Below are 26,719 nucleotides of genomic sequence, written 5' to 3' on the forward strand. Positions count from 1 at the left end.
AGTACATGGGCATACTTCAGGTGGCAAAAATTTGATAGTTCGAACTTCTGGTTCCTTTTTAGATGAAAATTCTAAAAATCTGTCTAAAGGATAGCGTTACTTTGGTGCCAGAACAGTGTAACACTTTTTTCGACGTAGCGTCAACGTGACGGCAACGCTGTGGGTATGTTACTGTGAGGATGTGACGGCTATTCGGGGGCCTTTTTGATTATTAGGGCAAGTGAGCCTGGAGACGGATTTTTGACCAATTCTATGCCGTTTTTATTAAAAAAAATTATATGTAGACACATGTAGCCTCCAGATTTTCCCGAATTTCCCCACCTTGCAAGTTATCCAAGTTTTCCTTTCGAAAGCTTTCCTAGAAGGAAGAAGAAGGAAAGAAAATATCAGTAAAAATATGTATCCATATTTATATTATAAATCTGACTATAAAAATAAAGTTTGATGACGGAAATATCTCACAATACGATTGTCACAATTGAAAAAAAATAGCATATTGTAGAGATTTGCAATCAATATTGTACAGTTTATCTAAGAAGTTTGCATTCATAAATTCATAGCTCCTGCAGTAAGTTGATATCATAATAATCAACACTTCAATTGATGGAAGTCTAATATAAATGAAATTTTTATGCTGCTTGTACAGCAGTGGAAATGTTTTGTAAATAAGTAGATGGGATGAATTTGCATAATGCAATTCTTGTCAGTGTCTTTTGTTTTATTTTTGCTTGGAAATGAGAAGGTTGAAATTTATTTATATTGAATAACTGATTTTATTGTTGCTGTAGCTGTAATGGATGATATTTTTAATCCTGACAGTCATTCATTGGGTTGATATCTTTAATATCACTGTGATCATGCATATTTTGGTGCCTGACTCTCGTGACTCTGGCATAGGGTTTCTGGAAGCGGTTTTCCGAAAACCGCATAACCGCACTTTTTGACCCTAAAATGCGGTTTTTAAAAAACCGCGGTTTTGAAAGAAAAACCGCAGTTTCAGAACTTTGTATGGAAAAATTCTCATAAATCCACAAAATATAAATTTTTGAACAAAATTTTTCAAAAATAAATTTAAATTTTCTATTAACTTAAAAAACGGACTAAAATCTGGTAAGAACAATCAAAATAGAATAATTTGATACTTTTATGCATAAAACTCCAAATATAAATTGTTGTAAAAAATTTCATACATTTGTATGAAAATTGAAAACCGCAAAAAACCGCAAAACCGCGGTTTTTGCAATATTGGAAAACCGCAAAACCGCGGTTTTCAAAAAACGCGGTTTTTCAGAAACCCTACTCTGGTATTGTCCCAGATTTAAACCAAGTCCGGCATCAAATCAGAGTCTCGTCGGTCTGGTGCTGGGTTTTAGTCGTGTCTGGTACCAAGCTAGAGTCATATCCGCCGGATATCCGATTTGTGGCCAGGTTTCGGATTTGTGGTCAGGTATGAAATTTGTGACCGATTAGTCGAAATAGTCTTTTTGAACTTAAAACTCAGGTACCTCAAAAGTACCTAAATCAGACTTTGTGGATGGTAAGAGAGCTCATGGTAGACCGAAGAACTCCTGGAAGGAAGCTGTCGATAGAGACAGCATTGCATTTGGTATTGGCAATTGGCAGGCGGAAGCCGGTGACAGAACCAGCTTTATGTGACATCTCAGGGAGGATCACAGTTGATCTGAAGGGCCAGCGAAGTAAGTAAGTAAGAGTACCTAAAAATCACGGGCGTAGTCGGAAGAAGGGGTTTGAAGCTCGCCTTTCCTTGGTCAGGTTCTCCCGTTAAATTTTCTGGCTTCGCCGATGCCAAAAACTTATTTAAATGATCCATCTTCACTTCTTGAATTTTACATGATTTACACAGTTCCTCCTCACCAGAACCTCTCATTTCTCAACACAAAAGTAACCCGAGTATCTCATCATCATTGTCACTGCCATTGTCATTGTAATCCTTATTTTATTCTCAGTCAACAAGCTCACAGTTTGTAGTTGAAACAATTTTTTATATTCACACCGTTTTCACGTGTGAATGTATTGAATTTGTTCAGATTGAAAAACCAGTTTTTTGGATTTTCCAGCAAAACTAAGCACAATGGCAAGTTATGTTCTATGGCAAAAAGTTTGTGCCTGGAATTCTTCACCATAATCAAAAAACAGATTTGAAATTGGTTGAGGCATTGCCGAGAAAATCGAAAAATTCGCTTTCTGTAAACAAGCAAGTTAATGTACACGATAACTCAAAAACGCGACATCGTAGAAACTTCTGGTTTTTTGCATTTGATCGGTGTTATACCAAGGAAGAACTGATTAGATTTTGAGCATGGCAGGAACAGCCGTTGCTTTTAAAAAAGCAAAAAACTTTTTTCATACAAAAATTCAAATTCAATGGTTATTATGATTTTTTGCCTGATCCCTCAAACATTTGCCAAGCGAAGCTTGGCCTACCCGAATGGAGCCTGATCCATCAAACATTTGCCAAGCGAAGCTTGGCCTACCCGCTGGAGCTTGATCCATCAAACATTTGCCAAGCGAAGCTTGGCCTACCCGCTGGAGCTTGATCCATCAAACATTTGCCAAGCGAAGCTTGGCCTACCCGCTGGAGCTTGATCCATCAAACATTTGCCAAGCGAAGCTTGGCCTACCCGCCGGAGCCTGATTCCTCAAACATTTGCCAAGCGAAGCTTGGCCTACCCGCTGGAGCCTGATCCCTCAAACATTTGCCAAGCGAAGCTTGGCGTACCCGCTGGAGCTTAATCCCTCAAGCATTTGCCAAGCGAAGCTTGGCCTACCCGCTGGAGCCTGATTCCTCAAACATTTGCCAAGTGAAGCTTGGCCTACCCGCTGGAGCTTGAACCCTCAAACATTTGCCAAGCGAAGCTTACCCGCTGAGCTTGATCCCTCAAACATTTGCCACGCGATGCTCTACCCGCTAGAGCCTGATTCCTCAAACATTTGCCAAGCGAAGCTTGGCCTACCCGCTGGAGCTTGATCCATCAAACATTTGCCAAGCGAAGCTTGGCCTACCCGCTGGAGCTTGATCCATCAAACATTTGCCAAGCGAAGCTTGGCCTACCTCTGGAGCCTGAAACCTCAAACATTTGCCAAGCGAAGCTTGGTACCCGCTGGAGCCTGATTCCTCAAACATTTGCCAAGCGAAGCTTGCCTACCCACTGGAGCCTGATTCCTCAAACATTTGCCAAGCGAAGCTGGCCTACCGCTTGAGCTTGATCCACCAAACATTTGTCAAGCGAAGCTTGGCCTACCCGCTGGAGCCTGATTCCTCAAACATTTGCCAAGCGAAGCTTGGCCTACCCGCTGGAGCCTGAACCCTCAAACATTTGCCAAGCGAAGCTTGGCCTACCCGCTGGAGCTTGATCCATCAAACATTTGCCAAGCGAAGCTTGGCCTACCCGCTGGAGCCTGATTCCTCAAACATTTGCCAAGCGAAGCTTGGCCTACCCGCTGGAGCCTGAAACCTCAAACATTTGCCAAGCGAAGCTTGGCCTACCCGCTGGAGCTTGATCCCTCAAACATTTGCCAAGCGAAGCTTGGCCTACCCGCTGGAGCCTGATTCCTCAAACATTTGCCAAGCGAAGCTTGGCCTACCCGCTGGAGCCTGATTCCTCAAACATTTGCCAAGCGAAGCTTGGCCTACCCGCTGGAGCCTGATTCCTCAAACATTTGCCAAGCGAAGCTTGCCTACCCGCTGGAGCTTGATCATCAAACATTTGCCAAGCGAAGCTTAACTACCCTAGGGAGCTTGATCCATCAATCATTTGCCAAGCGAAGCCTACCCGCTGGAGCCTGAAACCTCAAACATTTGCCAAGCGAAGCTTGGCCTACCCGCTGGAGCCTGATTCCTCAAACATTTGCCAAGCGAAGCTTGGCCTAAGCTGGAGCTTGATCCTCAAACATTTGCCAAGCGAAGCTTGAGCCTACCCGCTGGAGCCTGAAACCTCAAACATTTGCCAAGCGAAGCTTGGCCTAGCTGGACTTGATCCCTCAAACATTTGCCAAGCGAAGCTTGGCCTACCCGCTGGAGCCTGAAACCTCAAACATTTGCCAAGCGAAGCTTGGCCTACCCTGGAGCTTGATCCCTCAAACATTTGCCAAAAGCTTGGCCTACCCTGCTGGAGCCTGATTCTTCAAACATTTGCCAAGCGAAGCTTGGCCTACCCGCTGGAGCTTGATCCTCAAACATTTGCCAAGCGAAGCTTGGCCTACCGCTGGAGCCTGAAACCTCAAACATTTGCCAAGCGAAGCTTCCCCGCTGGAGCCTGATTCCTCAAACATTTGCCAAGCAAGCTTGGCCTAAGTTGGAGCCTGATTCCTCAAACATTTGCCAAGCGAAGCTTGGCCTACCCGCTGGAGCCTGATTCCTCAAACATTTGCCAAGCGAAGCTTGGCCTACCCGCTGGAGCCTGAATCCTCAAACATTTGCCAAGCGAAGCTTGGCCTACCCGCTGGAGCTTGACCCTTCAAACATGTGCCAAGCGAAGATTGGCCTACCCGCTGGAGATTCCTCAAACATTTGCCATTAGCGAAACGCTGGAGCCTGATTCCTCAAACATTTGCCCGAAGCTTGGCCTCTGGAGCCTGATTCCTCAAACATTTGCCAAGCGAAGCTTGAAATACTCTGGAGCCTGATTCCTCAAACATTTGCCAAGCGAAGCTTGGCCTACCCGCTGGAGCTTGATTTTGCCAAGCGAAGCTTGCCTACCCCAGCCTGAAACCTCACATTTGCCAAGCGAAGCTTGGCCTACCTGCTGGAGCCTGATTCCTCAAACTTTTGCCAAGCGAAGCTTGGCCTACCTGCTGGAGCCTGAAACCTCAAACATTTGCCAAGCAAAATTGGCCTACCCGCTGGAGCCTGATTCCTCAAACTTTTGCCAAGCGAAGCTTCTGGAGCCTGAAACCTCAAACATTTGCCAAGCGAAGCTTGGCCTACTTTTCTGGAGCCTGATTCCTACTTTTGCCAAGCGAAGCTTGGCCTACCCGCAAGACTTTTTATGCAACGGTGTGAAATATCCGCATTGGGTTTCTACCCGATACACTAGTTTATAATTGTAATTGTTTATTTCTCTTAAGTGCTCTTAAGAATTATCTCTGTGATACAGATCACAATTTTATTTTCTTTATTTTCACTCCTTCCTTCACTTCATTTCTATTTTAATAAGAATTTCCACTTTCTGTGGCTTTGTTTGTGATTTCTCTTTTTTTCGCAACCCTCTCGTTGTCTTTGTTTCGTTTTTTTTATTTTTGTATAAATGGAGAGTACTCTTGTCATTCAAACCAATTAGTATAAACTTAGTTGCTATTGTTTCATATGCATTTGCAGTGATAACAATCTAGGAAGCTATCAGAAATTAGAGTAAATATTTGTAATTATTTGAATGAGGTTGCTCTAAATAAGGTAGGTAAAAAGTGAATGAATAAGAGTATATCCTATTTTGGAGTTTCTATAGAGGCTCATCTGAGTTGACTAAGGACCCTTTAGGCTCCCCTTAACCTCTTTTACTAATACCTAATGGAAGCCGACTCCGTTTGGGAGCCATATGGAAGCCATTTGGCCTCCACATGGAAGATTGGAGCCTTAGGAGCTCCCTGGCGGAACCTTCTTCATTTGTGTTGCTCGGGTCATCAACTAGACATTTTCTTGCTTTTAATTTATTCCCTTACTTGAACCATGCTCCGACTTAGAGCCTAGGTTGCTGCAAAATGCTTTCCATCTGACTATATTGCTGGCCAAATACTTGTCTTTAACTAGTTATAACGTATTTTTGTCCTCTTGGGTCAGACACTTTGTATCAATCCAAAATAATGGAAAAAAGATACGCAAAAATTTTATTAAATTTCACATAATAAATTAAATTTTTAATCACAAAAAATTAAAGAGGAAGAGAAAAACCACAGAAAAATACCTGAAAATGAAATAAAAATCATGCAAAAGGTAAAAGAAGTATACAAAAATATTTTTTTGGGGTCCACATATACAGAGAGCAAAAATCCCTCATAAATTAAATTAATTTTTTCATCTTCTTTTATTTGTGGTACTCTCAAAATGCAGCAGCAAACAGCATCATCAGAAATATTTAAGTCAAGTATGACAATTAATCTCTTTTGAATAAGGGAATTGAGCGCATTTTTAATTTAGGTTTAAGAGGTATGTAGAAGGATATAGTTCAAATGGATGGATAGTGACTTGACTTCAGGGAGGTATACGATGTAGAAATGGCCACAAATCTGATCCCAGGTCAGAGTGACTCTATCTTCAGGCCAAAGTGACTCTGACTCCAAATTAGATTCGATGAAATCTAAGGCTAGAGTCAACTTAAGCAAGTACCGAATTTTCAGCCATTTCTAAGTCGTATTCGTTCCGAATCCTTTTGAAATCCATTGGTACTTAAACTATGCTCTCACAAAAATGTGTCCCGATGCAGTTTCAAGCAGATCCAGCTGAAAAGTTCGAAACTAGTCATTCATGACCATCACAGTCAAACAAAAAAACACCCGAAATGCACACTGAGTGAAAAAGTTGGAAAATAACGTCCCTAAACCGGAATGAGTCTGGTTCAAGTCAGATTCAGCAAAATCCGTTCCAACATCAAAGTCGTCCTGACATGCAGACCTGACTGTATCACCCCATGTCCAGTTTGAGACAAACCAATGCTCCATATTGCTCCATATCATTACCAACTTAAAATTGTTACTCAAATAACATTAAAAAGGAAGAAAAGAACTGAATGTTTTTCATTTCTCTCTACCACGAACTTCTCTCAAATGAATATATCATATAGCAATCATAATGAAAGCCAGAATAAAAAAAAAAAAATATAATTATTATTTGTCATGGGGGTTTCACAAGCTCTTTTACTCATTTCTCTTATATATTTTTTTATATTTACATACCTTCTTTTTTGATTCCCAGACGGTTATGCTCAGGTCATTATTAATTAATTCACATTTTACAAATATTTTTTTTTTGTGTTTTTATGAAAATGAGTATGTACTTTAATGAGGTAGATGTTGTGATAATAAGAAGAATTATTTTTTAGAGGCACTAATTGAGTTTAATTGACAAGTCGACATGTACATTTAAAGTTCTTGGTTGGAGACTGTCTCGAATAGCACAAGTCGGTTAATTGATCCATGAGTGGACGAAAATACATGAGAACTACTTTATGTCCAGTTGACGTCTAGTTATATTCACACTGTTTTCACGTGTGAATGTAATGTTCTAATAATATATTTTTGACCACTAGGGATCTAAAATCTGGTTTTAGATCGTCATGATCCTGACTTGATGTCAAATTCGATTTCAATGACCATATCAGAGTTACGCCGGATTGATGCGAGATTTTTGATCGATTAACTGATTTGCTGGATATTCAGGTTTACTAAATTCCTGAAATTGCTACATTCTTGAAAAAAAAAGTAAATTATAAGGATGCATGCCATAATGGACAATGAACACAGTCACCTAATTGAGCATACTAATTACTACTTTAATTGAATATGATCAATTTTATGAATCATAAGCACGGTTCTTGTCTGTTCGGGATGTAGCATATGATCTTAGATACGACAAGTGATGTACCAAAAGTAGGATTTTTCGAGTCAACTTCACTTTTTTAGACAAAATCCTCAATTTTCTAGGAATTTTTAAGACAAAAATCCTAAACCTACATAAAATTGGACAAGCTCTATAATTAGCTTCGTCCCTGGTTTTGATCGACCTCTTCAAAATTCTTCAAATGCCGAGAAATGTCAGACTTTGACTCACCAAACATTTCCAAAATAATTGCATTTTTTCATTGAAAAACAGTGTTGTTCACACTGTGTGCAGTCGAAATTTTCGGATATATCATATGCGGTTTTTTGGAAGAAGACTGTTGATAGAGACAATAGAGACACTTAGTATTGATAATTGGCAAAGGGTAGCCAGTGATAGAGCCAGTTTTAGACGCCAACTGAGAGAGGCCATGGACTACAACTTACATGTACGGCCAGTGGAATAAGTAAGTAAATTAGTGGAGTTCCGGTCGTGGCTTATAGTGTATATTCCAGGATAGGACTCGGTCTTTGCACAGCCTTTGCATTCAGTGGTAACAAGGAATTCAACGAGTAGGCACTTGACATTTGGTCAGCTTCAGAGTCAGACTTCGACTTCCCCCTTTCCCCAAATCCCCCACTAAGATTAGCCATAGCACAAAAAAGTTTGTACAACACTGCTATAGAATAATCTAAAATATTAAACACACAGAATATGTATGGAAAAAAAAGCAATTCATATAAGCACACAAAGTGAGAGGGATAACCTGTGCAAATATTCAGTTGTAGAAAAAATGAAATGAAATAAAAATGAAAAAATTATTGCGATTTGTTAGTTCCGAGGAAATGAAAAGAAGAAGCTGCAGCCGTAGTAGTAGCAAAGCAAAAGTAAGGAGGGGAAGGGAAAGACTAAAAAAAATGTTGCGAGATATGAAATGAAAATAAATCAAGTATTTTTATGAGCGAAAAATACTAATCCCCAAATGTATGAATATACTGGATACGAAGTTGCAAAAAAAAAATTATAAAAATATGAAATTTTTGGTATGTTTTTGCTCTTTCCGGCACTTTTTCTCTGACTAACGCTTATGCTGCTCACTGCTTTGTTATCTCTCTTCTAAATTTTCCTGCTTTTTTTTTGTGCTGCTTTTCTATCCTCTTCCGCTCTCATTTCAAATGAATTATCTGCTTTTTCATTTTCGCTATTTTTCTCTGTATGTCTATATGTGTATTAGGTTACGGCTAGAAAATATATTTATGCATATATGGATGTAGATATGCATTATGAAATTATTATTATGTTGATGCTGATGGGGATGATTAATGTGCTAAAAGAGCAAGAATTTCAAATACATGTTTAAATAGTCATTTGTGCCTTATCCTGATGATTATGATGATTCAATTTAAGAAGTGAACATTATATAGTCAGAATTTTAGTAATGAAAATATAGAAATCTATAAATTTTGTTTTTGTAGAGGAAGTATAGATAAGAGAGCTTATTTATATTTAGAATAATAAATTTATTTAGGCATTCATAAAATATGCAGTAAATAAAATTGAAAATATTTTATTTAACATTTTAAAATATCTGATTACCGTCCTTAGGATTCAGTCTGCAATATTTGAAGTTCAGGCGCAGTGATATCTGCATTAACAAGTATAATGAGTCAGTTTATTTAGAGTTTATTACTTATTTAGTATATTTACATAGAGCAAGCTCTTGAGAGCACAATCTTTCCTGTCTTATGACACACATTCAAAATTGGACCTAAACTCATAAAATCTATACTTTTAGGGCTTATAGGTACAGAAGTACCACATGAGCATGCTCTTTGCCTGTTAGGAACAATATCAGCTTCAATCTTCATTATCTAGCTGAGACTTCATTCAAACGATAATATGTTATTATGATGGTCTTCAAAAAACGAGAATGAAGCTTCAAGGACGAAACTAAAGTCGAATTTGGTCATAACTCCTAAATATCTGGGATATCCTTGCATCAGTTTATGATTAGCTTGGAGATATGCAAAGGGACTTCAAAATTCATGTCAGGAATTGCTGGGACATATTTGGGGATTTTTTGTGAGCTTCTATAACTTGCCTTGTACCATTTAGTTATTAGCATTTGAATCTTGACTAAAGGACGACTGAAGCATGTTCATCATGTTTCATATTATAGTACAAATGCCTAATTGATCTCAGATTCCATTATTATGCAACACTAGGAAAGTTAGTATGTAGAAGTAGGGCTACTATTAGACATTAACTGTGTCCATTCGAGTTAGATGTAATATCTAAATAAAGTATCTTAGGTATACATGAGCATTCTCAATTTTGTGAGCATACTCATGAGCATGTTACTTTTCTGTTCGAGGTATCTGAGTTAACAGCGCTTGTTTTCGATCAAATGTCTTAAGAGATTAATCTCTAATCTCACGTTGTGATTCCATTTGGATTCATTATATTGTTTACAAAAATAATCAAAATCTTAATAAGATTAATCCATATTAATTTCCAAAGAACAGATTCGACATCATTAACACTTCTAATCACATCTATTCACAGAGGATTAATCCTTTACAACTCACCATACCCTCGTGTCCCTAATCAATAACAACTGAAAAATAGACCAATTTACGCTACAAAAAATAAAAATCAAGCCTCAACGCTCGAAAAATTAAATCAGTAGAGAAATTAATTGCTCGTAAAGTCCGCACATTCAAAAATCCGCATTTCGTGCTCTTCAAATTGCACTCATTATGCAACAATCACAATAATTACTGGACAATATCTCACAGAAAATGTCTCTCCCCATCATATGCTGATCTGTATAATAATATGAAACTGACCATTTCACAATCATCACATTTTTGAATGAATAAAGTTTATGTGGATACATTTACGCAGATAGCAACTTGATGTTCCATTAAATGACATTCACACAATTGGTACAAATCTATGTGTATCTTCAATTTTCATGCAAAAATTTTGTTCATATATATGTAAAATCAGGATGTGATGACTGAGAATGAGGACCATTGGAAGAGATTAAAATGTGCAGCAAACTAAGTAAGTAAATGAGTTGCACAGATGATGATAATAATAATAATAATAGTAGAAAAAAGGGCAGCAGCAGTAGACGAAAAATTGGTAAAAGAAAAAAAATGTTGAATAGCCAGCATAAAATACAATTTCCTTTATTATCCCTTCAAGCACTTTGATCATATAGCTCAACTCAGTGAGATACAATGTGAATGTGTGGTGTGTGGTATTTCTATGGAACTGCTGTCTGTGCCATTCTTTGCTGCTGCTGCTGCTGTATCATCATCATCATCTTCATCATCGTCGCGTATATACTCATCCTATTTGTGTAGACTTTTTTTTTCTTTCGGGACAATTGGCTTGAATTAGTTGGAATTTGGTGGAGTTGATGGTTTTGATTTGTCTGACTTGGGAGACTCTGGGTAATGGTAGTGACTACTTAAACCATCTATATTACAAACACCCTATTCCTTTGCTGATACAAGAACGGAAGCCATGTGAAGCTGAAAATTGAGGGGTATCAGGGGGTACGGGGGTGTAATGTGATGCCACATGAAGCTATGTATAGCTGAAAATTCTGAAGATGTGCCACTCCCGATACTCTAGTATTAAATACTTACTCGAACGAAAACAGGACGTAGGAACGTGCCTAAATCCGGTCGTAGGTCAGGTTGACTCTAGCGTCAGGCCAAATTAAATGAAATCTGGCTTGATATCAGAGTTAAGTCGGCCTGGAATCATATTTTTGGTAGTTTCTATGCCGTTTAGGTAAAATGTTCCTTAGATCTCCAATTTAGTACCCAAATGATGCTATATTTCTGATACTCATTCGAAGACTTGAAACCCTAGCAGCAGAATATGTCATTAAAATAAAGTCCAGCTTTCAAATTTCAAATATCAAATAGCACAAATTGATCAATAGATAAAAAATTCCGCCCCAGAACGACGTGACCAGAGTCTTTCATAGTTGATCCCAGAGTAACCCCAACTTGTGACTGGAAGTGCTGATAGTGCTGAAATTTGGATCGATCAACCGACTTGTGATATTCGGTAATACATAACATTGTCATTGAAAATGCGTCTCGAACAATAAGTACCTCAAAAAAGCTTGTCAACTTCCTCATTCTATGTTATAAAATGCACAAAAAAATGGCAAAAGAATTGCACGGCAAAATAACGTTAAAAAAAATCTCCGCTGTTTTTTAATCTTACGACGAATGTTTTTCATTGTGGTTTCGAGCGCGAAACAGGAGTGAGAAATATCTCAATATAAAGAGGAGACGAATGGAAGTAGAAGTAGAGAAACTTGAATATTACTTCCTGTGTATTTTCTCTATTTTATGTTATTTTATCATCTCTGTGGGTTATTTTTTTACATTTTTTTTTTTTAATTTTCTTTTAAGAGCTTACCGCGAAACTAAGCGAGGTTTAAAACGTTATGAGCAGAGCTTATATGCATCATAAAGGATTATTTGCTGCTGCTGTTGTTTCTTTATCCAATTTTACATGTGCATCAAATTCACATTTTTTACTCCAGTTCCTTTATTTCCTTTTTTTTGTATTTTTACCTGCAAGATTTCATTCACAATTTATTGTAAATTACACGACAAAAAGACAATAATGTTAGATGACAAAGGAATGCACAATGTAGTGAATAAACAAATGGTTAAAAAAATTCTTTTTTGGATTTACTTTTGAGAGCATACAGGCAACAATGAGGGAGAATATAATATGGATGTCATGTCCATCTGTGGACTAAAGTTAAACAATCTTTATTTAAGCAATTTTTTGCATACTTTTTAAGTTTTAAAAAGGATTCACTTTAATGAAGGAACCTCGAAAGTAAATGATTTTGGAGTGGATGTGGCCAATGTCGTAGGATGACTCTAAAAGATTGTCAGTTAGATGCGAAAACGGATATGTACAAACCATGTGATAAGGACATCAATAAACTCAATGGAAGGCCTTTTATAGAAACCTAGGGTCAATGGAGCATGGTTCCAGTAAGAAATTAAGTTAGTATGGCCAGATGTGTATTCTGGGAGCGTTTAGAGCTGTGATTGGCAATCTGTGTGAAGTCAAGTTTTTCTTGAAGTGCAGTTTTGGTCATGGCAAACCAACAAGATGTACCGTGGCTCAAAAAAGGTTGTCTATCACTGGTTTACAGGATCAAACGTCCTCTTGATTTTAGGTAGCATTTCTGGCTACGCTCCTGGATGTAGCTTGAATCAACAAAGCTTTAACCATTTTATTCAATAACTTAAGTGATTTCTAATCTTCCTTCAAGGCATTGACACACGTCTCATCCGGATGAAAGGATCTTCACCTCCATACAAAAATTTCGTCCGGATGAAAGATTTGTATGAGTCTGATGAAAGCAGATGAAGAGTGTCAATACCTTGTCTTCCTCTAAGTCATGATGTCAGTTTGTCATGCTATACCAATACTAGACAATATACATCCATAAACCAGAACATATATTCACTACATCCTGAAAATCAAAGAATCACTTATATAAAGCTCATAGATCCAAAAAATAATTTACTAAATTGCTTTTATTGACTAATTTCCCCCCATCTACAGTAAATATGTCTTCAAACTTTATTAAAACTAAAAGGCTTTTGCCTTGCTCTCTTCTTTTCTTAACTCACTCGACCATTTTCCTCTTTTGTATTTCATAAAATATGGTGAATAGAATGTTGAACATAATGCTTTATGTTATCATACAATACATGAAATCTACAAAGCATGTACATGTACTTACAATATACATGATGTCATTCACTCTTGAATTATAAATTATTCAGTGCTCTTTATACAATTAGGTTCAGTGGTTTCACTTACAACTTATTTGACCAGTTTCATGCAATGTATCTATGATGATATAAATGTATATGCATTTATGTTTTCCTTTTTTTGTGTCTCCCTTGTGGTGGATGTGGTACGGAAAATATTGACTAAAGTATGGGGTTTTCTTGGGGGATTAAGTTGAGTTGAAAGTTAAACTTATCTAAAAGACTTTAAAGCTATTAGGTGTTGTTATGGTTTGGAGAGATATGGACGAGTCCAGTGATGGATTAAAGACAGTTGTGCAGGGTCTTGGAGTTTATGCAACATTTCTAACATACATCCGCAGATAGAGTTCTAAAAGCTTGAGCAGATCGAGTAGGTAGTTCAATAAATGCGTTCTAAAACTACCACATACCCTAAACACTCTTACTTACTAACTTAGCTGATCGTATCCATCAATTGTGGCGCATTAACTTCCATAGGTGTCGCCTGAAACTGACTCTATCACTGGCTCTCATTTGCGAATTTACAATACCAAATGGAACACTATATCTATCAGTAACTTCCTTCCAAGACATCTTAGGACGCCACCCTAAACCTACTGAAATTGTTAAGTCATTTGGATCCAATCATCACTGACTTTACTTCAGAACAGCGGTGGGCAATCCGTTTTTTGTGGTGCATCTGGTTGTTAACCTTGACGGAAATTAGACACGAGATACGGTTTATGATATTTCCAAAATTTTTGGCAGTACGCTAGTGTGCCGTGGCATTCATGTTGTCAACCACTTCATTACTTCACAAATTATATCCTGCATAGTTTTATCACATAACAAAATCAACCCAAAATTCATCAAATGGCTCTAATATACACCAAGAAAGTTTGCAAGAAAGTAAAGGCAAAAAGAAAATGCTGTAAGGAGTTTTGGTTAGTGCATGAAGTAGTCGATGTGAAGGAAGAAACTACAAAGTATCTATTATGCAAGAATTGAGTTGAACTGAGCAAATAAAAAATGCAATAGAAATAAAATTTAACCACATTGAAAATGCAATCTAAAGGTATACGTAATGTTAAATTGAAATTGAAGAAAAGACTTTTTGAGTAATTGAATTAAATTGAATTTTCAGTAGATAATTGCAATTCAAATCAATTATTTACTTTTGTTTGTTCCTTAAGAAATTTTCCTCTCTCTTTCTTGATTTCTGCCTTTTTGTGGTTATAGGGATTTGTATGGTTGTAAAGATATATTGAAGTAATTTCATTTAGCTAAGCAGGAATAGCCTTAGAGAACTTGTATGAGAACTTCCTTTGAAATTAAGGAAGAATATTACTGCATTATTTTAATTGGATCCATGATTGTATTCTTGATGGAGCTTAAAATGATTGTTCTGATCGGCACAAGCGACAGTCAGATGACAATCAGATGGTAGTCACATGGTAATCAGGGAACAGCAACATGGCAATCGGCTAACATTCAAAGGACAATCAGATGACAGCCACATGACAATCAGATGATAGATATATGGCATTCAGGTGACAGTAACGTGACATTCAGATGACAGTAACACGACAATTAGATGACAACCACATGACAATCAGGTGACAGCCACATGACAATCAGGTGACAGCCACATGACAATCAAGTGACAGCCATATGACAATCAGGTGACAGCCACATGAAAATTAGATTACAGCCGCATGACCACATGACAATCAGGTGACAGCAACATGACAATTAGTTTTTTAATGACAAAAAGATGACAATCGAGTGACAGATACATGGAAATCAGATGGCAGCCATATGACAATCAGTAGCTTATTGTAATATGATATATAATACATGACATTCGGGTGACAGAAACAAGACATTCGGGTGTCACTTGACAATGCCACTTGAGACATCATTAGCTACTAATATTCAAGTTGACTAAAGCATGCAAAATTTGATAACCAAAGCTCATATTGATCCAAAACTAGCGTTAAATCATTACATAAAGTGTCAATTATATAATTGGAAATAAGGCAAATTTCCCATAATCTTCAGATGTTACATCATATTCATCAATTACTAATAGCATCGACTAACCCTTTCACAAAAAAATGCACAACAACAAAAGAAATGCATTAATTAAAATTAATTGATCCAGAAAGAAGAAAATTTCTCCACAATTCACTTTACAGCTTCATGATTGATGATGTGTTTATGTGATTTAATCTGAAATGGACATTTTCTGCTTCATTTCTCTTCTCATCTCCTTCCATTTCCCCTGACTGTTTGTTTGTCAACTTCTTTCTCTTAAATATCTGTCAACTTCTTTCTCTTAAATATCTGCAATCGATTACACAATTCCTGTTCTGTCGTCATTCCTATTCTTAGAAATCTACTTTACTCAGCAATCATCCATCTCAATTTTTACCAATTTCCAATTCAAAGAGATTTTCAATGTATAAAAAAAGTATCGTAATGTCTTTATTTTCTACTTACTGATTCTGATTCCGACAACAACATCATGCAAGAATTTTTGTGTCTACTTGCCATGGTTTTATAATCATATTGAGTTATTGAAAAAAAAATTTGATGACGCAAAAGGAAAAGAAGATTCTCTTCAATATGGTAATCATCTCACTGCTTCCTTTTGCCATTTATTGCGAGTGAGGAGGATGAAACGATGTTGAGGGAAATGATACTCATACAAATATAGATTTGAGGATATACACAAAAAAACGCCCGTAATATAATAATCTCAACAGATCACTTACTCTTTTATCCTTATCCATTCCATTTATCAAATATACTTCATGTCGTTTTTTTGAAAATTGGATGTAAAGGAACTAGAATGAAACCTGTGGTTGGAGTAGTGACGCAAAATATGTTAAATTGAGGAATATTTTAAATTAATCTTAATTGCAAGGTTCATCGCAATGCCGTGTTTATATATATGCAATCCCTATAACATAAGTACTGTATTTTATTCTAATTGAAGGGATGTGTTTTGTTATCCGTTATATTTATGATATTTATGCATGAGAATCATGACATAGACCCAATTCATTGAACTGTTGAACAAGATATTGAATACTTACTTACTTGCTTGGCTGGAGCGAACGAAGGCCCATTTCCGCGCGTAGGGAATGTTAAAAGACATCTCAATCCTTCGAAACCTTCTGCCAGTTTGGGATATTAAGGACTCTAGCGTTCTTTTCAACACACCCAATCCAGGAATTCTTCGGTCTTCCTCGCGATCTTTTGCCATCTACAAAGTCTGAAGTAGTTACCTTAAGGACTGGGCGTCACTTGGGCTTCTACATACATGGCCTGCCCAACGATTTGCAAGTAGATATTGAATAATTTGAGGTAAAAAGGCAGCCGCGTATTCAGGCTGTCTAATATACATCCACTCTTTTAAGAAAAATTCTTCAATTTGCTAGGATTTGAAACAAACCGGCCACATTCTTCACTTGCTCACAAAAATTTGGATCCACTACACTCCTACACCTATCCTCTAAATTCAAGCTAAATGATGGATCAATGCTTTGATTTAACATTCATGTCAAATGAGATAGAGTCTAGTTAGTACCTGTATCTTTACATTATTTTTAACTTAATGCCGTTACATATCTGAGCAGCTCCTCTTAGCAGGGAAAGAGCATGCTTTTACTTTACAGAAAGACCATTACGGTACCTAAGAGCGTTCTCTTTGTCTGTTAGAGATCATGCTGCAAATTTCATGTTTTGTTGTGCCATCATTTTGCCGTTAGGACACTCTTACGACACGACCCCAACACGACGAGCTCAAGTACCTTAGCGACTTTATTATGCTACCTAGATTAGGAATGGCGGGTTAAGAATAAAAATTTCAAGATCAAGAGTCCAAACCAGCCTGACAATACACCCTTTTCATCAACATAAACCACCTTTTTTTATCCACTAACTTCCACTTAAAAGGCAAAAGGATGTCGACATCAAGAACAGAAAAGCAAGCAAGAAACTTAAATGCTCATTATTTCTGTATCATCAAAAATCAATGAAGTATGAAATTTTTCCTCATATTTTCTTCATTTTTTTCGGTTTTAAATTGCTCAACTCAACTTAATTCAATATGTATAGATTGATATTCAATTTATTTATTATGGATGAATTGAAATGGGAATGAATATGCGAAAAAGATGAAGGAAGGAAGAAGAAAAAAATGCTTATGTGTCTGCGACTACGCTGAAATGATGATGATGATGATATTATTGAAGCATTATCCAAAATATGCCTTTAACAGTCAAAATCCTTCTTGTTTTATGCATCATTGAACATCCGATTTTGCTTGTCTTTTATTTCAAACTCATTTAAATGACGATTTTCTGATAAATATCAATATGAACCGACTTAGTCTTGTGGTACATGATTGTATGCTCATAAAATGTAGACATGTATGTCATTATCAAGTGATTTTGTGCTATAAAACGCTAAATTATCATTCAAATGCATACTCTACACTTAAATAAATGGCATATCCACTTGAGAGATTTAAATTTTCACTCATTTGATTCCTTTTTTATATTTTTTGTTGCAAATCAATCTACACCAGCTCAACAAAATTCAATTCAAAATGCACATTTTCAATTTTCCAATTTTCTTTTTGCTCCGCACATTAACAGCTCCGCTCTCTTATCATCATCAAGCTTATTGCTCAACTATCAAGTGGTTTCATATTAGAAAATAGAAAATGAAATGAAATGAATTGAGTGGCAAAATTGAGAGATAGGGAGATGAATGAGGAATTATTCTTGGATCCTTGCAGTGAAATTTTGAGGTAAAAGAGATGCTGTTGTTTTTGTGGATAATGAGCACGTTTTGGGAATGTGATTTGAATTTTTAGTGTCGCTGGATGTGGAGTAAGGATCAACATTTCTGATTTTTCACTAAATTTAACTCAATTTTGCATGATTTGTGTCCAGTTATATCCGATTTGAACTCAAATTTGTCCACAGATTCCTCAAATTTTTTCACAATTTTGCCCAATTTTCAATCTTTTGATGGCCGTACAGATCAATTGTGATTCATGTCCTCCCTCAGATGACCCCTACAGCTGGTTCTATTGCCTGCTTCCGCCAGTCAATTTCCAATATCAAATGCAATACTGTCCCTATCGACAACTTCCTTCCAGCAGCTCTTTTGTCTTCAATTTCCAATCAATCCCTTCAAATTTCCACCCCAAAATCATCACAAGGAAGCGAATTCATGAAAAATGTGAATTGAATTGAGCGTCTCTATAAGTATGTGTCTATATGTGTGAATAGTACTGAAATTTGAAACTATAAATTATTCACTTTACTTCACATTTCTTTTATCTTAACCCGCTTTTTCCATTTCCTCAACTCATTCATTCAATTCCTCGACTATTTCTTCATCCTCAGTTTTTTTTTCGTTCCTCTTTTTCATTCGCTTATCATTGATAGAAAAGTGAATAATCGTTTATGTATGAGAAATCAATTTTCAAACAGTATAAACTATTTTTCATCATAAGATATCCATTTGCTAGATAATTTTTGCCATTTTTTACTGGATGCCAGGGGTGAAGCTAGAGATCTTTGGAAAGAGGAGGGGTGGGGGCTGTTGAACATTTTGGAATTGATCGGCAAAATTAAAGAAATTTTTGAGATTTTTGACTTGAAAAATCATAGAAAATTGAAAAAGTGGGTGTCTGAGGAAACCCTGGAAGTCTATGCTCCCCCCAAATACACCCCTGCTCCACACATACATTTGTATTTGTGCGGGTTAAATTCGAATTTATATTATGACGATAATCGGTGATGATATAAAGCATACAAATTTCTATCTCTCAATTTTTATTTTTTTTGGAAAAAATTTCGCATTTATTCAATATTTTTCCGCACGTCTTCCTCTCTTCAAATACAAAATAAATTTTAAATCGTTGAATGAGCAGCAAGTGCTGTAAAAAATGGATCAGGAATAGATTATGTCTATACCAGTATATTATAAATTTGAGCATGAGAATTGGGAATAGTTTGGCATTAATGAAGCTGATTTGGGTAGTTTAGGGCTATTTGTGATGTGAATTAGGAATCATAAACGAGCATTAATACTCAAATTGCTGGGATTGGGGATAGACAGCCGCAATTTACTAGATGGAATCAAAAATTTTGAATTTTATCTAAATTTCCCTCCAAAAAAAAATCCATTTAATTCAAATGAAGCAATAAAATGCGCCGCATCCCTCCAACCCCCCTTCATAACAATTTCTTCATCCTTTAAAAATTGTTCCTGCTGCTGTTACAAAATTATATTATTTATACAAATATGGAAAAAGAAAAATGAAAAGGATGATTTAGAATAACGACACATTTTTTACTAAGAAAAATTTTCATTCTTTAAGAAAACTTTCTTTTTTCTTCTCATTCACTTTATTGCTTACTGTAGGAACCACTGACGCATAAATTACAAACTTGTTTGAGAGCTTGTTCACTGAAGAAATAAAGAAATTCACTTCGTTTTTTTTTTTTTGAAGGAAGGTATCATCCCTTACATGGGAAGTTGAGAGAAGTATTGAGTTTGATGAATAAAGCGCATTTTTAGACTTAGGCAATTCCACCTGAAGTAACAAAAAACAGTTAGAACTAGTCACTATCTAAACATTAACTTGCCTTCAACTTGATATGTCGTATTTTTGTCAACTTGGGACAGTTATGTTAGGAGTGAAGAATAAGACTTTAAAAGGTCAAAAATGACTAGAACTTGTATCAATCTAGATCACATCAATTTTGAGTCAAAAACAGTTTGCAAAAATTTGTGAGAACGATTTACTAAATTTTCATTTTCTCACCAAAAAACCACAGGTATGAGTACAGAAAACAGGAACTGTCTTAAAATTCCAGACGCTAGTTTCGACCAATATTTCAGAAAAAGCAGCGCAAAACAAACTGGCAAAGGCATAGAAATTTCTTTAAGAGCAAAGCGTAGAAAAGCTGGCCTGGATCTAGATTTGTTGTAACACTTTCGTCCATGCTACAATTCCTTTTCCTATCAAGCAAAGAGCGTGTTCTCAATAGGTGAAGCTGAGAGCAACGCTGACGAGCCTGCTCATCTTGCAGATTTACATGAGTAACTTCAAGAACATGCTTGTTAGGGTTTAAATATTGTTCCAGATTTCGAAGACGTTTTTGAACGCCTAAATATTTAGAACATCCTCATAAGCGTTTGCACAAGCAAAATGTTTAGAATAATCAATCCCAAACTGCTAAGCATGTACCCAACTTCCATTTCAAAACACATCTATCAAAAAAAAAAAAAGAATTCCTCTTTAACCCTTCCGAAAAAGAAATACTCAGCACGACTCAATGAGCGTGTAAGACAACGACGAGAAATGTCGTCAAGCACAAAAAAATTCTCATCCACTCAAAATTTATATAAATTTTTTCCTTTTCCTCCTTTTGCCATTTCAAGAAGAAGAACAACACACAAAAAAAATATGTGAAGTAAATAAGTTAAAGACTTAATGAATGGATGGAGGATGAAAATATTTTACAATTAAAACTTTAAAGTTTTTCTCCTTCTTCCTCGTTCATTATGTGCTTGATAATGCTGTCATTTTCTTGCTGAGCTTAGCAATTATTTACGGAATGTGCTGCTTTTATTAACGCGTGAGGTAGTTTGGTGAATGGCATTAATTCCTTGAATACATAAAATATCGTAAATGTTAAGTAAATGTGTAGAATGTAAATTCCATTGGATGGAGTGGGAGGGGGAGAGATGACTCGGAGACATTAGTGATGATGATAAATATTACCGTAAAAAATTATTGAAAATTATAATCACTAAGGGAGCCGGGGGTAGGTTATGAGGATTTAAATTATGATTGGATGACATAGTCGATGTTTTCGTGCAGGGGAGTATTTTCGAGGGAGGAGGGGGGTATTTGGGGGTCAGTCTGGCCTCTCCTTTTTGGGATAATTTCTTCATTTTTCAATGATTTTTGGAGGAAAAAAATCCAAAAATCAGCTTAAACTCTTGCATTCTAAACAAAAACATTTCAATACCCCTTTCCCCTCCCCCTCCTTTGCCTCTTCCTCTCTTCCTATCACAATAATTCTGGATACACTCCTGATTCCATACTAATAATTTGATGGAGTCATCAAATTTTGAAAGAATTAACCAGAGTTGCAAAACAGGTGCCTGTGACAGGCAAAAACCATATAAATTATTGATAATTTAAATGGTTTTTCCTACAAAACCATACAAATTATCAAGAATTTGTACAGTTTTTGCCTCTCACAGGCACCTAATTTGCAACTCTGGAATTAACAAATTCCACTAATATTTAAAAACACTTTAATTATAGTTCCTGCCAACCCCTTCCCAAAATCCTCCATCACTCACCCCTTGTCCATTAGTAAAACAAATTAACAGCACTTAAGGATCCTTCATTTCCATCTTAACTAAATAAATGTTGATGTAAGTTATAAAGTCTTTTGGCTGAATAAGCCATCAAATAATAAAAGTGTAGTGTGTTACCATAAAATCTATGGCAGAAAAAGGCGATGAGAATTGAATGTGATGTTAAAAGATTGATAAGTCCCATGAAATTAAAATACCTCTCCATTAAAAGTAAAGTAAAGAGAAAGAAAAAAAGAAAATTTAATCTGACTTTAATGTCAATTGATTTAGATGGAGTGTGAAAAATTCCTTTTTTTGGCTTTTCGTTGTTTGAATTTTTGTTGCTTTGAGGTGAAATGAGATTTAATAAAAATTATTAAGTTTTAGTAAAATTGTTTGGTTTTTAAGCGAATTTTGGATGATTTTCTTAAAAAGTCTGGAAATCTTTCAATTTTTACTAACAAAAATAAGAATTGACAATTCAATTCCTCAATATTCCCTCAACATTACTCAAAGTTAAATCAATTCAAATTGATTATTTTGTTGGAGTGAATTTAAAAATTAAGTTAGCTTGATATGAAGCTATTTCAATTAAATCTAATCGAGTTGAATTCAATCGATTTAAATTATAATCCCAATCACAATTTGGGTACCATAGTGGTTTTTCTGTACAATTAAATCAAACTCTTTACCTGATGGGATCTATGCAAATTTGAGCTATGACGACACTTTGACTGTGCAACAATATATATTATACTTGAGGACATCAATAAAGCAAATATGCTCAAAGTTATGTTGAATTAGAATGAAATTAGTTCAAGTTTTAGAAATATAGCTTAAGATCTTATATTCTTGATATTTTAATTGATCTTTGTTAGTAAAAATTTTCTGAAAAACAATTTATTTTTGGAGATTTTAAAGCTAGTTTTTGAGCTTGTTCTACAGCACACCAGTGTGACTCAACATACAGTTTGGACAATACAGGAATCAAGTTTTTGGTATTTTTTCACATTTTTGGTCTTTTCAGATTTTTTTCTACCAGACCTTCATGTCATATTTAATAATTATTCTTACAATTAATTTAAAACCGACTAGGATAGCATTAGACATCTCATTTCTGTTCCGCATTATTTCATTCAATTTAAAGGGTTTATATTATAATTATTGGATCAAAATTTACATTAAATTTTATCCAAAAGTCATAAAATTTCATGAATAAGGTCTGTCCCTTATTGACTGAAACAATCAAGTTTTTAGTAAAGATTCAAAGCTTTGACACAAGCTTAAGGATCGTTCATAACGAGAAACCGATTTTTGACCCCACCCCCCTCTCGCATATAGAAGTAAACTACCCATAGCTAATACGTCAAAATATCTAATTCTATAAATTTAATTAAACACACTTGAAATAATTTTTGGGAATATTTACCTTAATTTAGAGTATTTTTCCTTCACATCCAGTCCAATCTACCATGTCCGGAATCATACTTCAACTTCCAGAATCCCCTCACTCCATATCCACTCCATCCCTAAAAAAAGAAGAGACAACATTTTAGTCATCTACTCAACAACACACAATCACCCACCTTTTCATTATTAAAAAAATGTGAAAAATTTCATTTTGATGATCAGAAAAAATTTCTTTCTCTCCTTCATAAGACGACATTAATGTGCAATTTTTCATCATACATTTTCATCATGTCACGTTAAAAAATTCTTTTTGCCTCTCATTCTCAATATTTTCTCATTATTAAGAGACACACAAAAAAAAATCATATTGTGATGTCACTTTATGCTTAACGCATTACTTTCACATTTTTTCTTGTCTATTTATTTATTTATTCTAGAAATTATGCTGGCAGCGATGTCAGTTTTAGTCTTAATATGCAAAGTATAATAAATTCTACTCATACTCTTGACTTTGTCGTGCCTGCCTATGCCTTTTTTTATTCTTTTATGATTGATTTATGATTGTTTGATAATGTTATTTTTCACGATTAATTTCTCATTCCGATGGTTGTCTTGCCTCTCGTCTTTCTTTACATTTTTCAGCAGCAACACCGTCAGTATCAATGATTCTACGGTTTGACAAATATTTTAAGTTGATTGAATTGATTATTAGAAATTGGTATAAAATTGCTTTGTTTTTTGCAAGGTTTAATGTGTATACATCAGTGCTGTCCGAAATTTTTGCGCCACGGCACACTTTGGCGCTAAGTCTTGACTGAAACCGCGTATGGCATGGCATTATGTGCCACATAATTTGGACAACACTGTTTTAGATTAACAAACATCCTCAATCTAGCTAAATCGTAGAGATTAGATTTTTTTTCAAAGTTACAAACCTTTCTATAACATTACCCATAACATTCTATGTGTATGGGTTCTATTGTATAAAACGAAAGTAATTTTAGTTACTGCCGATAATTTGACTTAACACAAGCTCTATTTTTTCAATATTTAATTGTTATTTAATATTTTAATTTCCAATTAAAACTATTTTAAATAAATTTATAGCTTTTGAAAATTATAATAGGTATGTTAGTTAATTCTAAAACTATTGGCAAGAACTATTGGCAAGATTTAACATATAATTCGACCATTTTAACGATATAATATAGAGACATCAACTTGCTATTTCCGTTAGATAGTGAATATAAACCTTTGTTTAGGCAATGCATCTCGTAGATATACTTATTACGTTCGCTTTTTAAGGGGGAGGGAGTGAACGTTTTTTTCTACTTAAATGTGTTGGTTTTAAAAGAGATTTCATAATTACAATCTAATCAGTGCCATATAATACTTTTTTTTTTTACAAAAGTGACTGTTAGACCTAAACAGACAAAGAGCATGATCATGAGCATGATCACAATTTCGAGCATGCTCAACTATATTGATTGAGTATACTCATGAGCACGCTCATTGATTGTCTATTAGGGAGAATCGTTCTGATTTTACTAAAAACTGTAGGATGATGCCTTCTGATCTAGCTTTAGCTTTTAAAATATAGGATAAAAAAATTAAATATTCTTACACGAAAAACACAAATAAGAGCATTCCGACAAAATATTAAATTGAAGTGTCGTGCCCTTACATGTACTTTATTCACTTAGCACGGCACCACAGCTGCTTTTTTTTCTTGGTTCATTTTGATGGCAATAACTTTTCAGCTTTTTTCTATTTTAAAATAAAAAATATACAAATTGGTCCGGAATACAGAACTTCTTTCCTAAATAACTACTCAAATAATGAGTACAAAATTACATTTGCGAGTTATTTTTAAAAAAATATTTTCTTTGTATTGGTTAATGGATAAGGGTTAACATAAGTTATACATTATCATATCTTAAATACTTAAAAACACTCATTTCTTTAGAAAAATAATGTGTTGTTGCTGATAAGATATATAAAAACTAGTGTATCGGGTAGAAACCTAATGCGGATATTTTCACATCGTCAAGTTACGCTTGGCAAATGTTTGAGGGATCAAGCTCCAGCGGATAGGCCAAGCTTCAATATTCAATCTTATTGAAACTTAAATTTAGATTTTTCAATAATAAACATTTTTTTTTTTTAATTTTTAGAGACTTCTCTATTTGCAACACATTTGAAAAAATCAACCATGATCGATGTCATGATACTTCCCAACATAATATTATCTATCGCTTGTTGTGCTGTGATTAGCTTAGTTTTTTCATCACGCCGATTGCATCAACGTGTGGTCCATCGCATTATTCCAATCAACTATCCAACAACAGTCCTAAATCCTGTTGAAATAAATGAATGGACAAATAATATAAAGAACTTCATTGAAAAGATACCAATTTTAAGCGATATGTTTAAAATCACATCGAGTACATGCGAGAATGGAACTTGGAAAATAATTTGCTCAAATATGATGACTTCTTGCTCATTTCGTTTAATAATTATTGGCATGATGTTCAATGGAATATTTTTAAAATTTGCTACACCACATGGCCTACGATTGGTTATATTCAGGACAATTCTTCCTTATAATATTCATGATATCTCAAGATTATTTCAACAATTGAATGCTTCCAATCATGGATTGAATACATCTCGTTGGTTAATTTATAATGAAGATCATGCAAATAATCAAGTAATAGTTGATGTAGCAGTTGATTTAGTAAGTGCTAAATTTATTGACGACAAAAATGGTTTACTGATATGGAAAAATCACGAGATTCGTTTAGTAGAGCAGCACATTGAAGATTAAGATAAAATATAAATATTCCAAATGATGAAATGTAAGTCACTGATTTATCAAATTATAAATGTAATTTAAAGATTTTTTTTTATTTTCCAAACAGCTCCTAGTTTGATTTCAAAATTAATCAAATAAATGTCAAAACTTGGTCAAGACAACAATACCATCAACTACTTATTCATAATTATGATGAAATGATCAAGACTAGTATGTTAACATGGAAAATTATCCACTGGAAATTTTTATAAACACAAATTTATCTCATCAATCGAAAAGGATCTTATATAGGATCTTATATAGGCAGCAAAAAAGTAGCAGTGGCGTAGTGGCTAGAGGTTCGGCCTAACACTCTTACGATTCGGATACGATCCCATGTTATGGCTAATCGGATTCGGGTGATTTTCACTGTTTCTAGTCACACAAACCCGATTTGTATTTGTCCACAGCTACTCACAAATTGTAGCTAACTAATGGCACCTAATCTTCTGGATGTAATCGAATCAAAAATATCGAATTTTCATCAAAATCAAATTTTAAAATGACAAAAGCTGATGTTTGAACTCTTAAAATATATTTTACTTCAAATTGTAACACTTATTGAAATACATAAATAAAATAACGTTCTTTTTTTAAATTTTGACAATTCAATGATGGAGAATTAAGTTTTTAAAAGGTTAATTTTTAATAAATTTAAATTTTGTCCTTACCAAAATTTCGACT

General features: G+C 35.2%; 1 long non-coding RNA gene across 4 annotated transcripts; it reads right to left on the reverse strand.

Moving 5' to 3' along the window:
* Nucleotides 1–304: 304 nt before the first annotated feature.
* On the reverse strand, nt 305–25,003 carry LOC139092939 (uncharacterized). Of its 4 annotated transcripts, none has more exons than XR_011544655.1 (4): nt 24,806–25,003; nt 23,358–23,849; nt 23,201–23,300; nt 305–358 (listed from the first exon to the last, which is right to left on the reverse strand). It is a non-coding gene; the product is annotated as an uncharacterized lncRNA (long non-coding RNA). The 4 variants fall into 4 exon arrangements; XR_011544656.1 differs by lacking the exon at nt 305–358 and adding an exon at nt 17,240–18,679; XR_011544657.1 differs by lacking the exon at nt 305–358 and adding an exon at nt 20,532–21,068.
* Nucleotides 25,004–26,719: the final 1,716 nt, after the last annotated feature.

Source organism: Chironomus tepperi, unplaced genomic scaffold, assembly GCF_022539635.2.
Source record: "Chironomus tepperi strain 1889 unplaced genomic scaffold, CSIRO-AGI_Ctep_v1 contig_316, whole genome shotgun sequence".
In the NCBI taxonomy this organism is placed as follows: Eukaryota; Metazoa; Arthropoda; class Insecta; order Diptera; family Chironomidae; genus Chironomus; species Chironomus tepperi.